The sequence below is a fragment of the Pogoniulus pusillus genome, chromosome 19 (assembly GCF_015220805.1).
Source record: "Pogoniulus pusillus isolate bPogPus1 chromosome 19, bPogPus1.pri, whole genome shotgun sequence".
In the NCBI taxonomy this organism is placed as follows: Eukaryota; Metazoa; Chordata; class Aves; order Piciformes; family Lybiidae; genus Pogoniulus; species Pogoniulus pusillus.
In genome coordinates, this window is record NC_087282.1 from 19,172,311 (window position 1) to 19,185,507 (window position 13,197).

The window sequence follows — 13,197 nt, forward strand, 5'->3', positions numbered from 1 at the left end:
TTCCAGTAAGTTCACCTTGAGAAAACAGGGCAGTTAGACTTCTAGAATGTAGAAAGGGTCCAGCAGCCTGTGTTCCAATAAGTTCACCTTGAGAAAACAGGGCAGTTAGACTTCTAGAGTGTAGAAAGGATCCAGCTTACAATACCAGGGCTCCTTATGGTAAATGTATCATGAGCAATGACAGAAATCATCTTTGAAAGAGCTGGGCTCTAATTCTGATGCTCAGAGCAAAGAATAGGATCTAAAGTTACATTTCTTTTACGTCTAGATATCAAACTGCCTTCCAACCCACAAACAACAATAGATTTTGCTCAGTGGCTTGCTCTGATGATAAAACCTCTTCACTTCCCACACATAAAATGCAGTGATGGCTTTGCTGCTGCAGTCACTATCCTTTATAGTGGTAGTAACATGCCATAAGATTAACCTGGAAGCATTCATTGCCAAGTGCCTTAAGACAAATAACCCACACCTTGTAGGCATCCCATGGAAAAAGACTACATTTGCAACGAGATGCAGGGGTTGAAAATGTTGTTGCACCTCATGGCCTACAAATGCAATAGCTTTTGAAGTCAGCCTTGTCAGAGAAAGCAGACATACCATTCAAAGAAGCAGCAGCCTGCCTCGTTTATTTTTAGAGGTAACTAAAAAAAGAAAACTTTCCTTCATGTAAGACTGGGGAGGAGAAGAATTCTTCTCAAATCACTGTTATTGTGCATGCAGCCAGGCTGCTGGATAACAGCCACACTTCTAACAAATGCATACCCTGACTTACCAGACAGAGCTCTGCTGCAATCACCCGGCTGGACGTGGAGACAATCCCTGCTTGGCATGTGGGAGAGCATCTGCTTCCCTCCTGGCAGAAACAAGCCCCTGGTCACAGGAAGGCACAGCTTTGATTCTCGTGCCTGGAGCGCTATTACTGCAACAAGTGTTGTATCTACTAGCAATTCCTTACCTGTCAACAAGTGTTTGGGATGTCTTCTGGCATTCCAGGTCCTTACACAAGTCTATGATTCAGTTCTTTCTTCTGGTCTCTGCAGGCTTTTCTGTGGGCTCCATCTCTCAGACCTCCCCACCGCTGTTTTGCAGGTGTATCTTTAAGTGTTTGATTACCTAATGGGATCAAGACCACAGCAATTCTTGAAGCAACATTTGACTGTAGCTGCTAGAGGTAGAAAGCAATTATTCAAAGCACATGGACGGCAGAATATTTAAGCTGAATATTTGAGGAGTTTTAGAAGCTTATCAGGGACCTCAATTTTGTGTCTTGTTTTCAAATTTCCCCTATAATTCATGTGTCAAAAAAAAAAAAAGAATGCAAACAAACAATGGAAAAGATACTGAAAATGTTATTTCAGCCAGCAGGAAAACGAAACAATACAATGGAAGATTAATTTCACCCCAGAGCATGCTGAGTGATGACACAAATACTCATTTCAGAAGATGCAAAAAGGCATTCTGCCCCAAAAGATGGAGTGTGATTATGAGCTTAATGGGTTGTTTAACTTGATAAAGTGCCAGTTTCTAAATAGAATTTGCACTTTCAATAATTAATCAAAATCTGAACAATCTCCCATTTTTCCTTGGTTAAAAACAGACACCAAAAATTGTGTTTTCCTTTAAGCATCACAAAATGTTGATACAGAAATTAAAGGATAATGAGGAAGACTTAGTTAAATTTGAACCCATTGGGTGTCTTCTAGTGAAGCCAGTGCAGTTTCAGTGTGGATCCCAGAGCTTGTAAAACACACATCAACCAGTGATGAGATGAGTCCCTGCCTTTTCTCTTTCAATAGCTTATGCACCTCTGAGTAGAGGCCAGGAGGAGGTTGCTCTCTTCTCTCAGGTGGCCAGCACCAGAACGAGAGGACACAGCCTCAGGCTGTGCCAGGGGAAATTTAGGCTCGAGGTGAGGAGAAAGTTCTTCCCTGTGAGAGTCATTGGACACTGGAATGGGCTGCCCGGGGAGGTGGTGGAGTCGCCGTCCCTGGAGCTGTTCAAGGCAGGATTGGACGTGGCACTTGGTGCCATGGTCTAGCCTTGAGCTCTGTGGTAAAGGGTTGGACTTGATGATCTGTGAGGTCTCTTCCAACCCTGATGATACTGTGATATGGAGAGGGTCTTTCCCCATCACTCCAACACCTTCCACCAAGTGTGGGTGTGGTACTTTGCCACAGTCTGCTGTCCCCTCGCCAGCCTGCTGCCCTTTCCTTGGCAAAGATGCCAATCCTAGCATGAGGCCAACAATAGCACATGCCAAATGTCCCCTCTGTGATTATCTGCGCTAGTGCCACTGAGCAAGGAGCCTTTGTCTCACATAACACCTTCTCGGTTGCTGCTCTTTTCCATTTGCTGAAGTTCCCACCGATATTTTACTCCCATCTGCAGCCCCTGGGCAGCACAGAGCATCCTGTTTTTCCTGGGGGTTGGCCACCCACAGCGCAGGAGCTGTGCAGTTTGCTCTGCTGTAAGCAGCAGCCACACAGTGTGGTGGCTTCTCTTCTGCACACACACTGCTGGAAAGTTCAGCATACCTCCATCAAAAGATGCTTCAAACACTTGAAAGACAGAGACCTGAGGTGACAAACAGCCCTGTCTGAATGCAGGCCAAGGCCATCAGCTTCTATTTTGTTACCTTGGAGTGGACAATGTGAAACTCGGAGAGATTGAAGATGTGATGGCCCTGTTGTAGAGCCCTATTATGGTCTCCCAAAGGGCTCCTTAATCTGTCTTTAAGGGACCCAATGCCCAAGCACTGTGGGAGCAGCAAGCTGACAGTACAGGAAAGTTCCTAGTGGCTTTACCTCTGATTCCACAAGGGCTGGATCACCTCCATTGATCTACCCAGAAATGCTGCAGGCTTTATCCAAGGCCCAGGATGTTTCACAGTAGCCCAGCTCCAAAAACCCAAGAGGCTTTTCCTTCTTCAAATACTCCTCTGTGCCTTCTCCAGCTGTCACGTCCCAGGAGAGAGAAAAGCTGCTATCCTTTTTTAGCCAAGGCCACAGCACTGCACTTTGAAATAAGGAAATGCCTTTGTGGCTGGACAATTTATGTCCCAATGACAGATTGTTCTACGATTGCAGCTAACCAGCATCCCTGGTACATGCCTCCAGCCCCAGCCTGATGGAGCAGGAATGGGAGCAGGCCATCCAGCAGGCATGGAGCTCCACCACGTTTGGCTTTTTGCAGAGCTGGGTCCTTGGCACCCAGGAATAAATTAACATTCAAGCGAGTCTGTTTGGATAACAGAAAATGCAAAAGCTCCACATGGCAAGTGATCCCTTTTAAAGAAGCATTACAAGCTTGGCAGACATCCAACTGGCACAGTAGCTCGGAGCAGCAAATACACAGCACTTAGCTGGTGATGTGTAAAGGGCACTTCTTAACAATTTCCGTCTTGAAGACTGTCTTGTGAAATCTTCCAGCTTGGGTTGTATTCATGCATCACTCACATCAGCTGCATGTCATTCAGTGTAGCTGTTAGTGCCAGGCTTTAAATAAATCTAGCATCTGTGGCACCCACCAGCAGTGAGTGTGCCTTTTTTTCCCTTTAGTTTGCCTCTTTTGCCTTCCATTTGGCACAGATGGTTGGTTAATGAAAAGTCATGGATACTTCCTAAAATGACTGGGTTTGCACCCTTCTTTGTTCCAGTTGTCAGAATTCCCCTGTGCTCAGAGCTAAAAATTCCACTCTATTCCCATCTATAGACTAAATTTCCTTAAAGTCTCCCTTTCCCTACCCCATTTTCACTAGTGACCATCACTGGATCAGGCTCCACAGCCTACTATCAGAGTCATGCTGCTTCTTTATTTTATCACAGAGTATTTAAGCCAGCTGATGAGTACCTCACAGCCCAGTCTGACTTCTCTTGAAGGGTCCTCTTCTCTACTAAGCTTCACAAGCACAAAGGGAAGAGTCTAGGTGGCAATTCCTCCTCAAAGCAGCTGCCATGCAGCCTGTATCTCCCTTTTCAAGTCCCAGACCACTATATCCCTACGAAGAGAGTAAACAATCACACTTAGAGCTCTGTATAGGTTCTTAATGCTTCTTGCTAAAGCTTACAACCTCTAATTTGCATACTTGGATCTTTTGGCAGTTGAGCAGCAGGTTGAGGCAAGTGATTCTGCAATTTTGCCCCTCTGCCCTGGTGAGAGCTTACCTGGAATACTGTGTCCAGCTCTGGAGTTTTCAGAACAAGCAAGACATGCATCCACTGGAGACGGTCCAGAGGAAGGCCACAAAAATGCTGACACCTCTGGAACAGGAACACCTCTGCTGTGAGAAAAGACTCAGAGAGTAGGGGTTGTTTATCCTGGAAACGAAAAGGCTCCAGAAAGACCTTATTACAGCCTTTCAGTGGTTAAAGGAGGCCTATAGGAAAGTTTGCAACAGTCTTATTAGCAAGACCTGTTGCAACAGGAGGAGGGACAATGATCTTTAAACTAAAAGAGGATAGATTTAGACTAGACAAGGAGGAAATGTTTTCTATGAGTATGATGAAACACTGGCACAGGTTGCCCAGAGAAATGGTAGAAGCCTCATCCCTGGAAACAATCAAGGTAAGGCTGGGTGTGGCTCTGAGCAGCCTGATCTAGTTGAAGGTGTTCCTGCTCGCTGCAAGGTTGTTGGACTAGATGACCTGCAAAGGTCTCTTCCTACCCAAAACTTCCTGTGATTCCACAGAGATGCATACACACACAGAGGGCATGGCAAATGCAACTTTTCCTGCAGGCAGATGCAGCAGGAAAGCAGCAAGCACCACAGCATGGTTCCTTCTCTGCCTCCCTGTGGAGAACCCAGCCTCAGCTCTCTCTCTAACAGCCTTCAAACACACAGACATCGCAGGCTGCCCTGCAGGGTGACATACCTAAACTGTTTTGATGCTACAGTTGCAGCTATAAAGGCAACGGGAGATGGATTGCATGAGACATGGGCTTCAGGGCAAAACGACCCCGAGGCAAGGGGACAGTCTACAGCACTGTGCTGCAACCAGGGGAGCAGCCCTGGCTGGGACAGAGCAGGACGATTTAAGACTCATGTGGTATGCAGCTGAGCTTCTTTGTACCAGCTGAGTCTTGCTCTTTCTCTGTTGGCTTGGTTTGTTTGCACTTCCACTGATTTTTAGGCTTCTTGGGAATCCCACAGATAAAACAATCAAAGACCAAGCAACAAATCCAACCTCCAGCAATAGCTTATTTTCTCTGCAGAGGGGTTGTAGAAGGGATTTGAACAAATGCCAGATGTGTTGCTGTCAAAAGGGTGTAGAGCCCCATAAGAGTACCTTGCCATTTAGAGAGGAATGAGAAAGACCTGATGTGCTTGGGCAGAGATGTCACTCGCACGCTTGGACGTGCCACTTGGTGCCATGGTCTAGCCTTGAGCTCTGTGGGAAAGGGTTGGACTTGATGATCTGTGAGGTCTCTTCCAACCCTGATGATACTGTGATACTGTGTGATAACATCCAGCCTCCTAGAGCATACTGGCAGAGGCTATCAGCATCCTTCAGAAAGGCCATAAGGAGCCAAGTAACTCAAAAAGAACCAAACTCAAAACAGTCTTATGTGGGTCAGGTTGTGGCCACCATACTGACCCCACTGATATCAGCATGGATTTTTTGCAGGATAAATTCCAGATTGATGTGACCTAGAGAAGCAAAATCTGTGTGTCCCCCACACACTTTTGGTTTTTCCCCCCATGATTTTTCTCACTGGGATCTTTTTCACTTCTGATCTCATTACTTCTGTTCTGAATCCCATTATTTTCTCCTGGCTTGCAGCTACCCTGACAACAGCCAATTTACAAGATTAAAAATTAAATGCAAATGACAAAAAAATAAATCATCAAAACTAAGAACTACCAATCTGAACAAAAGAGAAAGTGCAGTGAAGTAACTGTATGCCAATAAGCAGCTTGCACAAGCAACCAAAATGGAGAGAGAGTAAGCAAAGTAGTAAGAAGAAAAGATACTTTGTAATTCAGGTCAGAAAATGAAAGACATTCTGCCTGACAAATATTTAGAAGCCCACTGGCTTCTATGCCTGCTCCAAGTCACCAAAATCCAGGTGATGGGAGGGGTGACTGTCATCATGGGAGAGTATACAGCCAGCCTGAGACACATGCTCTCCCCTTGGCCTCACAGAATGTCAGGATGCTTTTGTGCTTGTTCCTGACCAAAGTGATTTTTGTTTTTGCAGACTCTCTCTGACCTGGTCCTCTGGGTAATCTGTGTATCCCCAGGACTTCCCATATTGTCAGGAGAGTTTTGGGTCTCCTGACAGGCAGGATGTCTTGTGATGTGCAGTCCTAGCACGATGTCACGCTGGCTATGCAGGCCAATCATGTGGAGGCATTTAGAGTCTGTTCCTGGTGAGCTTGAGGCAGGCAGTTTCCAGGCAATTCGGGATGTACAGAGGCAGTGAGCAATGGCAACAGGCAACACTGGGGATAAATATAATGGCAGAGAGCACACTGCATTACCTGCTCATCTCTTTTTATCAATACAGCCTGAGCCCAATGGGCCTTTGGACACAGAATAGCCAATCAGAACGGCAGTTAGCCAAGCTTGACTGCATTAGGTGAAGCCATGGGCTTGTTTTACCAAAATTTGGGAAAAGCACAGGCCTTGCACAAGGCAGGCACAAGTTAAGCCTGTGTACCTTGTTTAGCACAGGAGCAAAACAAGTCTGGGCAGGCCAGAGTCCTTAGACTCAGTGGCTCCAGGTTTTTTGCCCTCTTTCTTGTGGTTGCTTCTCCCCAAAACAGGAGAGCAGAAAAACGTGTCTGGGCAAGCCAGGGCATGGATAAGCCTATTTTAGGCTGTGAGGCCTACCAAGACAACTGTATCATCACTGCATGTCACAGTCACTCCATAAGCACTTGGGTTTGCAGAACTCGGACCCCACAGGATCCAGACTCAGCTTCTGCCTGCCCAACTCAGACCATAGCCACAAGACAGACTGACAGCAGCTAATCAGCTGTGAGGAGCAGCTGGACCCTGCTGACCTTTCAGTTGCTCCTTCTGCAAATCCATCTGCAGCAGTCTTCATCTGAAAGACTTCCTTCCCAGGTCAAAATGAATGGAGCATATGCTGACGCTGTCAGGCTGTGGATATTTTCCTTGCAGGACATCATTTGCTTTGCTTAAAAAACAAACAGGATGGAATATTGAACTGCCTTATTGTGCTGGCCTGATCTTGTTTAATGAGAATGTGTTGAGAACAGCCAGAATAATTTGTTTTTACAGATATTCAAGCTCAGGAAGTTTATTGCAAGAGCTTTTTAGGGGTTGATTTAGATCACAGAGGAGAGGGGACACGCACAGTGGAGGCATGGGGTGAGTGGGACATCGAGATCTGCTGGCACACACAGCCAACACACAAGCCACTCTTGCTGGACTGTGAAGAGACTGGGCTTCTGGGAAGGGCTGCCTGCACAGCCTAGCCCAGAGCTGCACCATCTCCCAGAGCTGGATTTTCTCCTGGGAAGCTTAAGCTTGTTTGTGAAGTGCATCAAAAGTGAAAAAATAGACAACGGCATCGAGAATTGGAAGCCAAAATTAGCTAGGATAAAACCTGTCTGGTGGGTAGCATTATAAATGCCTGGGAATAATCACAGCCCGCCCAAAGACTGTTTTCAAAGGAAAATAGCTCAGCTTTGATGCCTGTGGAGTCCAAGGACTTCGGCTTTTTTCTTAAACTACTTCTATTGTGTTTCATGTTTTCTCAGGGGGAAACACAGGCATCAGAAAAACACCCTCTTTCTTAAGTAGGCTGCAGCTAAAGAGATGGCTTCATCTCCCGTGCAGAGATAAGAAGTGCTTTGCTCTTCAAGAGGTTGAAGTAAACAAAAATCAGCAATCAAGGGAATAAAAATGCCCAGGCTCTTTTTTTTTTTTCACTGCTAGTGAGCCCTGAACAAGTTCTGTGAAACCAAAAAACCCCAAACCAAGCCATGATCCCAGTATCGGAACAGATGTTCAGACACAATACCCTGACTGGCTACAAGTGGAAGAAGAGACACAGCAAGAAGAGATGAAAAGTGCTTTTGCCCAAGAAAACAAAAGTAAAAGCTCTGAGAGGTACACATGAAACTCTGCACTCCATGAAACACAGTGAGAACATCGCTTGTGCTTGGTACTGCATTTCTGCTAGCTACAGTCCTGTGTGATGATACACCAAGAGCCCCAGGCCTTTGCTTCCTGCTGTGAGGACTGCTCTGGCCGATTCCTGCAGCACCCTTGCGAGCTGTGACTATTGCTCAACCTTTCTGTCCTACTGTCCACAGGGTGGTGGGGGTTTGCTCCTGCCCCTCCAGCATCACTACTTTCTCTCACACTCACCGACTGCCCCCATCGCCACAGCCCATCCGGTGGTGCAGCAGAGGTGACAGCAAATCCCCAGGGTCTCAGGTGCCATCTTGCCCATAAAAGCTTCCAGCCTTCAAGCTCTGTCAAGTGCCAGAGGTTGTGCAGACAAGATCACAGGGTGATGGCACTGGAGGGCTGATGGGTAGCACTGAAACATTCAAGCAAGGAGCAGACGGTATCTCAGGAAGAGCTGCATGTACCTGGCCAGAGGCCAGAAACATGTTGGCAACAGCACTAACTTATCAACAGCAGACAACTTTGCAAACAGCCTGCAAACAAGCTGCTACATAACTCAAAAAGCCTCAGATGAGGTGAGTTTTTGGGAGCAAAATGCTATTTCATTGCTTAGGATGTTTAGGCAGGGATGCAGAGAGCAGCAACAAGCTGGGAGGAGGGCACCTCAGGCACCTGCCTGCCACCCTCTTGGCTCCCAACAGAGACAGACTCCAGTTGCTGAAGTGCTTGTATTTTAGTTTTGTATTTTCCTTAGGCTGCCTGCATTCTTACTTCCTTCATGGGAACACAGATCCCAGGTTTGTGCCAACTCCAGAGTGCTTCTGCATCCCTAATAATTTCAAATGCCACTGGCAAACCTCGGCCACAGCTGAAGTCCACCAGGCACTGTGCCCAGCTGGTCCAGGGGAAGCGGCAAATGGGTACTAGCTCACTGCTGTGGAAGATAGGCTACGAATTAAGATTAGCCCTTCTTTATCATGGACCACAGGATCTGCATCTGCATCTTTTAGTAACTCAGCTTCCAGGTTTCTCCAACAGATAGACTTTCATATTTTTGATGATCATAACAACATAAGGATGTGTTGTGGAAGGCATTTTTAGACTGAGTGGCTTAAAAAGAAGGGTTTTCTAGTCCCATAAACAACAGTATTATTTGAGATAACTCAAAGTCATTAGCAAACCATTCTCAATCAGCACTTAATGACCAAGAACACAAGGAAACTACTACCATAATTATCTGCTGTGGCAATTTCACGTTTTCTTTCACTAAGTGAATGAAAATAAGGTGATCACAGTTATCTGAGGTTGTAAGTGGAGTCATGCAGCCCTCCTACAATTTCTTGGCTAGCTGACACTATAGTTTCTTCTGTCTGCTCAGACAACAAGAAGAGGCTGTGGGGTGCAGCACTACATGCATTTTCTAGGCAAACAGAAGAGAGAGGCAGTCTTACCTACCACAGAACACAGATACAGCTCTTTTGGAGGCAGGCTACAGGACTAGATCTCATCTTCACCAGCATCAGTGAACTCCAGCAAAGTGCCACCAGGTCAAACTGGATGTCTGCCAGATCAAAGCCAGTATTTATGAGACAGTTGAAAGCCCAGCTTCAGTAGTAATGTGTGTTCAGTGCCAGACCCTGGGTGACAGGAGAGTTCATACTTGCCTGGAAACACTGCAAAGCCTCCCCAAAGACCCAGAGGAACAAGGTCATCCCCTTTCAACAGTGTGGAATGCTATTAAACTGGGAAGGGGTCAGTGAAGGGAGTCTCCTGTTAAGTCACAGTATCTTTAACATGTCCCAGCCCAGGGAGAAAACTCTGCTTAATAAATACATCTTCAGTGCCATGAGTCTTGTCCTGATACTTGAAAAAAATCCAACCCAGAGCTTTCCTTCAACTGGAGCTGCCACAACAGCAAAACCTCTCTAGGATTCTGTCTGAGAATGCATTGCCCAGACAAAAATGGCTGTGTCTTGTTCCAGTTTGTAGAGCATCACTCAGATTTATAGGCCATCCCTGAACAGCCTCTGATATGTTTCAACCTGTGGCTTTTCAGAGAGCAAGCTGTGCCTAGAGCCTTGTTTCTTTATTCTGTCCTTTCACCATCCCCATAAGATTCAAACAAAACTCCAACCACCACTGTCTTCTGCAGATCACCATAAAGACCTATTTACACCAACAGGCAAACTGGGCATAGCACCCTGGAGTCATGTCACAGTATCACAGTATAATCAGGGTTGGAAGAGACCTCACAGATCATCAAGTCCAACCCTTTACCACAGAGCTCAAGGCTAGACCATGGCACCAAGTGCCACGTCCAACCTTGCCTTGAAGTGTCCTGGCTTGGGGAGATGCTGTCTCCACTGCCTTTGCCATGGGGCAATGTGACCACGCTAACCTATCCCAGGAGTGCCACCAGAGTTACCAAGGTTGCATTGCTGCAGCAAGGGGGATGTTAAAACACTCCAGACTTCTGCTCTGCAGTGAAGTCTATAAACCCAGTGACCTGGTGCTGTTTGACAGACAGAAGAGTAGACATGCAGCATATTGAGGCTATTAACAAGAGCCAGGCAACAACAAACAGCATCGTGATATGAAATTAAATTGAAATGCAATAGAAATCCCAAATGGGAAAATATGCAGATCAACCTGAACTATGTCCCTTTGCTGAATTACAGCATGTTTAGTGACAGAGATTGCCTTTCAACTGGAAAGTAACAGATTTTTCTATCTGATGTTGCTGAGACATGGACATAAAAAGCAGTTGTCTCGGGAAGTGGCAGTGGAAATGCAATAGATCTTCTAGAGGACATTGCTTCCTTTCGTTCAAAGGGATCTCTTTTAAAGAGAATTGAAGTTTTAATCAAAGTTCTTTCTTCTATTTGTCAAAAGCAGGGAGAAGCAACAACTGCTTGCTGGTTGTTGGCTCATGCTGAGCCAACCATTTGAATATTATTCCAGTTGATTAAATTTGCATTGCTAATAGGGGAGAAGCCATATGCCTTGCACACCTGTAGAATACAGCTCCAGGTTTTGAAAGGTTATTAGCACACTATTATGTTCTGGCAAGAAGCATTTTTTTGGAGCGGGATGAAGAGCTCCTGGGGGTGCAGAAGAATGCAGCAGATCCTCCACTGCTGCTCCCCTTTGCACGCTGCGCAGGTCCTCTCTACATGACTCACCCTGCTGCCCGCTACACAAACGCTAGCAGCAGGGGAGAGGAGCAACCTGCCTCTTCCTGGGCAAAACCCCTTTGGCTTTAGCAGGAGGGTTTCTATCAGGGCAGCATGAAGTCTCGCTTAAAGAGAAATGTAGCATGCAAGAGATTTTAACCTTACAGAACAGCCTGTAAAGATAATGGAATTGCTGCTCCCTGTCTGGCTTCAGCTAAATTTGAAATGGCTTGGGTAAAAATGGGGAGTTTGTTTTTTCCTGTTGTTCAATTAGGAAATTTGTCATCACTAGAGACTGCTGAAATTATGGCTTTCTCCTTCAGGTTATATTAAAAACATCAAACAAAATTCTCCTACTCCACTTAAGACTTTGTAGAGGGATTCTACCCTGGTTAAAGCATTAAAAATTAATGCCACTCTGACAAGTCCCTTTAGATTCTACAGACTGCAGCTACTGCCTGTCTCCTCCAGGTATTTCAGTCGATGTTACCTGTAATTAACATTATGTGTCTTAGCCACTGGCTTTTTCTCAGAGAAATTTCTGCAGTGCTAAATGGAAGCCAACTCTGCCTGCTGTGAAAACCAGATTCAACTGCCTGGCAGGTCTGCTCTTGTCCTCTTTCTGCCATGCAGCTTTAGTAGCAGTGAAGCAAACACTACACTGAGAAACTTCAGCCTGCATCTAAATTTCCCAGCTAAGGATCCTGCTTAGGGACCACTTCTCAGTACTCCTAACCCTGCACTATCCAGTCTCTGCTTAGGGACCACTTCTCAATACTCACTCCTATCCCTGCACTATCCAGTCTATGCTTAGGGACCACTTCTCAATACTCACTGCTATCCCTGCACTATCCAGTCTCTGCTTAGGGTTTGTTTGGGTTCAACAGCAACTGCCTTAATTGTGAAGTCATTTAGATTTGGGTAAACCTCGTTGTCAGTCTCACAGATATGTTTGAGGTGATAATTGCCACTTTTAAAACATTCTTCCTGAAGAGCTTTATTTCAATTAATTTGTGAAATTATGAGGTGTTTTTAAAAGTGATGAAATGTTTTGTTTGGCTGCTTCCAAAACAAAAATATCTGGGATGACAGACAGAATGGGGGAGACAGTGTTGGGATGAAAATTTCAAGTCTTTGACCCAATGCAAGACAAAAACACCAAAAATATTGGTAGGACAAGAAACCCAAGCACCCAAAAGGATCACAGAGTTGTCAGGGTTGGAAGTGACCTCAAAAACCATCCAGTTCCCACTCCACTGCTGTGGGCAGGGACACCTTACACTAGACCAGGTTGCCCAGAGACCCATCCTGCCTGGCCTTAACCTCCACTGGTAGGGTCCTCCACCACTTCCCTGGACAACCCTTTCCAGTGTCTCATCATGCTCATGGTCAAGAGCTTTTCCCTAACATCCAATCTGAATTTACCCACTTCTAGTTTTGCTCCATAAGAACCTTATATTAATGTCTCAGTGCCCAGGTATCATGTGCCACAGTCATCATGATGTTGTTGACTACCTGCTTTTCCTAGATTTCAAGTTACTTGACTACCCAAGCACAGGTGAGCTGCATCCTGCCACAGCAGTCCACACCAGCAGCTGCTGTGGCTCGGGACTCAGGCACAGATGCACAGTCTGTTCCTGCTGTCCTTTCTGAAGTCCTAAAGGTGGCTGTGTGGATGGAAAAGGCTGATGACAGAAAAGGGCAGATCTGCTCAGCGTGAGAAGTGCACAGAGCACAAGCTCCTATGGCAGGCTTTTTCTAAGTTGAAAGCAGCAATTGTCATGTAATTGTAGTGTTCTGGAAATAATTTGGGGGGGGGATGGGGGAAGGGCAAAGGAGAACATTAGCACCAAGTGCACAGGACTAAGATTGTAATAAGGCTCTAAGGTAATGAACAATGTGCAAGAACTCTAAAA

The 13,197-nt window shown here is 45.9% G+C and overlaps 1 long non-coding RNA gene across 1 annotated transcript; it reads right to left on the minus strand.

The window, feature by feature from the left end:
• Nucleotides 1-7,080: 7,080 nt before the first annotated feature.
• LOC135183706 (uncharacterized) lies at nucleotides 7,081-9,660 on the minus strand. Its single transcript, XR_010305670.1, has 3 exons — nucleotides 9,564-9,660; nucleotides 8,346-8,520; nucleotides 7,081-7,146 (listed from the first exon to the last, which is right to left on the minus strand). It is a non-coding gene; the product is annotated as an uncharacterized LOC135183706 (long non-coding RNA).
• Nucleotides 9,661-13,197: the final 3,537 nt, after the last annotated feature.